The sequence below is a fragment of the Sinocyclocheilus rhinocerous genome, unplaced genomic scaffold (assembly GCF_001515625.1).
Source record: "Sinocyclocheilus rhinocerous isolate Xijiao unplaced genomic scaffold, SAMN03320098_v1.1 scaffold2821, whole genome shotgun sequence".
Taxonomy (NCBI): Eukaryota; Metazoa; Chordata; class Actinopteri; order Cypriniformes; family Cyprinidae; genus Sinocyclocheilus; species Sinocyclocheilus rhinocerous.
The window spans coordinates 1-3631 of record NW_015644647.1 but is presented as its reverse complement, the minus strand read 5'-3'; the positions used below and the strand labels follow the sequence as shown (position 1 = coordinate 3631).

General features: G+C 44.1%; 1 pseudogene; it reads left to right on the top strand.

Moving 5' to 3' along the window:
• Positions 1 to 802: 802 nt before the first annotated feature.
• On the top strand, positions 803 to 3626 carry LOC107758767 (uncharacterized; annotated as a pseudogene).
• Positions 3627 to 3631: the final 5 nt, after the last annotated feature.

Here is a 3631-nt window from a genome sequence, read left to right as displayed (position 1 = left end):
GAACTGGCCCTCCGACTGAGCCTGGTTTCTCCCAAGTTTTTTTCTCCATTCTGTCACCGATGTAGTTTTGGTTCCTTGCCGCTGTCGCCTCTGGCTTGTTTAGTTGGGGACACTTCATTTCCAGCGTTATTGTTGACTTGATTGCAAAGATACTATTTAAACTGAACTTAGCTGGATGATGACATCACTGAATTCAATGATGAACTGCCTTTAACTGAAAAATTAGTGTTTACTATTGTCATTTTGCATTATTGACACACTATTTTCCTAATTAATGCTGTTCAGTTGCTTTGACACAATCTGTATTGTTAAAAGCGCTATATAAATAAAGGTGACTTGACTTGACTTGACCTCCTTTGAAAGACAAGGTTTATCACTTTATTAATGTCTTGAATTATTCATGCTATCATGGCATGAACCTTGTATTAATGCATAGTCTGTCTCAAATAAGCCAACAAAAAACACTGTTTGCTGATTATGACAACTGTCCTCATTTTGCAGCTGGGGAAGCCAGGGGTAGAAAAAAGTCTCCAGAAAAAGAGACCCATCCAGATCCTCCACAGAAGCCAGCCACAGACTGTGTTTCACCGTCTGCTGTAAGTCCCTAGTTTGTACATCACAATTACCTGTTACATCCCCCTGAATCCAGGAGGGGGAGCATAAATGGGGAGGGCATGCAAAAGTATGCTTAGGTAAATGAAAAAGGTTTTCGCTAATACACTTATCATGTTTAAGGCTCCTGCATCAGCTCCTGACGGGAGGACATCTAGGACATCTGATGTGACTGCTGCAGCACCTCAGCCATGCCTGGGCACTGCGATGTCAGCAGCACATCCTGCACATCCTGAGGTAACTGTCTAAGTACTCAGTGGTTGTTAGATAAGGAAACTGTTTAGGTGTTTGTTACATAAGGTTTTGTCTCTGTTATACTAACTACCAGGTGACACTTGAAGGTTGGCACAAAATGTGGGAGTCTGGTCCTAATGGGCTCCCCAGCGCAGACATAACGTGGCTAAAGGACGATGCTGAAAGGGGACTTTTTCAGAGGGATAAAGACAATAAAGACAAGCACGGCAGCACGAGGTGGAGGAAAGTCCTGAAGGACGACAGAATGTGGTTTGAATTTCCTGAATTTCCTGGAGTGGTGGAAGGGAAAGTCCCCTCAGCAAACTCCTTTTTTCATAGCTCCGTTTTTGTCTGGAGACCAGTCGGAGTGTGGCGTTACAGTCTTCGGTGCCCAAGGTCTGACTGCCTGGCACGTTCCAGTCAGAAGGCCTTTCTCTACCGTTGTGGGTATTCGAAAACTGTCAGGCAGATCTGCCACATGTCTGGCTGGTACTCCATGCTGACAGAAGTCCTGGCATGCAACGCTTGCAGAAAGGCTGCAAAGGAGTCGGAGGAACTCGCCATCGGTCGGTTCCTGTCATGGGACGCGTGCATCCTTAACCAGCTCAGTCCAGCTCACAGAGGTGTGTTCCCTGCTGTCTTGACGTTACGGTGAGTCTCTGCATGATTTCACAATGATTTGACTTCTGATATATTCTGAAAAAAAAAAAAAAAGAGAGATTTACAGGCATCCAATGATTGCGCTTTAATTTTAGGCGTGGCGTGGACAAGCAGGTGATCCGCCTGATGAGGGATCGCACCGAGGGCAACACCATGGCCAAGGTGTGGAGGCAGGTCCTGGAGAGCCACTGCGAGGAGTACCTGCAAAGAAAGGACTTGTACACCACCATCTTCAGCCAGTACAAAAAACCTGGGAAGATCACACGTAAGTCAGAGTTAACTGTTTTCTTAAGAGTTTAGGCAAAGACTAAGTAGCATATGACTGCAGATTTCCATCTGACTTAAGCACAGCAGGAGCCCTCACTGTAATAGGAACAAATCTCCCCTCCATCCACTCTCTAAGGTTTTTTTTGTTTTTCACCACCAATAATGAAGTCTGCGTCTGTGTGTCTGTTTTCTCTGCTTTTAGGGAATTTTTGCCAACAATTCCAGCAACCACCAGCAAGGAGAGAGCTGCCATCTCCAAAGCTGCTGAGAAAGGCCTTTCTCATTGCAGAGGCAGATAACATCGAGGACTACCGCACACAGATTATGTCCACTTTCGGCAAAGTCCTCAAGTACGACTCAACCAAAAAGGTAAATTTAACAGGCTTACAAATGAAAAAAAAATTGTAAATTGTAAATATACAGGATTATTTGCATCATGGGGAATTTTAATCATTAATAAATAGTAATAATAACTATTATGGTAATAACAGAACCTGGGGCCAGTTGTTCAAAAAGTTTAATCTGGATCAAAATGATCTGGATTTGGGAATCCCATGTTTTGCTATCCAGGATCAGGTAACCCATCTTATATTTGTGCAGGTTTTTCAAAGGAAAATTGTATTGGATCACTCTGATCCAGATACACACTTTTTCAGATTTCCAAATCTGGATTACTAGTGCTCTACAGAGCCCTTAGAGGGGCTGTGATGGAAGAAAGAAAAAAAAAAAAAGAAAAAACCCCACGAAGTTTAAAATAAATATAATATTTTGGTTTGATATTGACAGCTGTTTAGGGATATATTACATGTTACAAATGTTGTATTTTTGGGACCAGTTTTAAAGTTTTATTACACTTTTGTTCCTGAAATCCACCCTTCTGTGCTGGGATCAGAATAATCCAGTTTATTTTTGGATCAAAAGTATCCAAATCCTACGAAAACGTTTTGAAAAACACAAACTGAGGATTTAATCCAGATCAAAACCAAGATTGGATTTTGTGATCTAATCCGATTTCAGAATCTTTTTTTCTTTTCAGCAACCCATTTTCAAGATTTGATCCAATCCGATGGCCAAAATCCGATCAGATTACTTTTGAACAACTGGCCCCTGAAGAAACTAATAAGCCAACACTGTGAAAAAAATTATGAATGAATGAAAAATGATGATATAAATGTTTGAATCTCTTCGTTTTGTATTCGTTATCAGATTTGCAAGAAACTTTCCGTGGACGGAAAGGGCACGGCGGAATGGTGCACCAACGTGGCCAACTAACTGGGCCAGATCCTCACGTCGGTCCTGACCTGTGAGGAGTCGCTGGACAAAATGCGGCCAATGGCTGAAGGCCTCATGGAGAGGTACAGGAGAGCTGACGAGGCACCTCCCGAGCTCATGTACGTGGATCGCGCGTGTCTTCTGTGGAACAGCTCTTCAGTGAGTGGACAGACAGGGGTATGCTGGTACGGCTCAACATCTTTCATTGGATCCATCGATTTGATGCGGCCCTATGGACGGATCACCATCCAAAGTATGGCCTGTTTAAGTCCGCCCTCTCCGCTGCGGTCTTTGCCTACAACAAGGACGACGTGGCTCTTCTGGTACAGGTGATACGCGCCGGTCACCCAACGAGCTATGCTTCCCTGACTGACAGCCAGATCATGGAACTGCATGTCAGGAAGTCAGACCTCAGCCATCATGTCAGGAGGATCACAGTTGGTGCCCAGGAAACCGGTGCACGTGTCCAGAGTGCCATTGACATCATGAAGGGAGCAGCTGGGATGGATGAGAACCAGGTGCATATGTTTAAGGACACTGAGGCCATCGACCACGTCTGGGAGAACCAACAGAAGCACCTCGAATG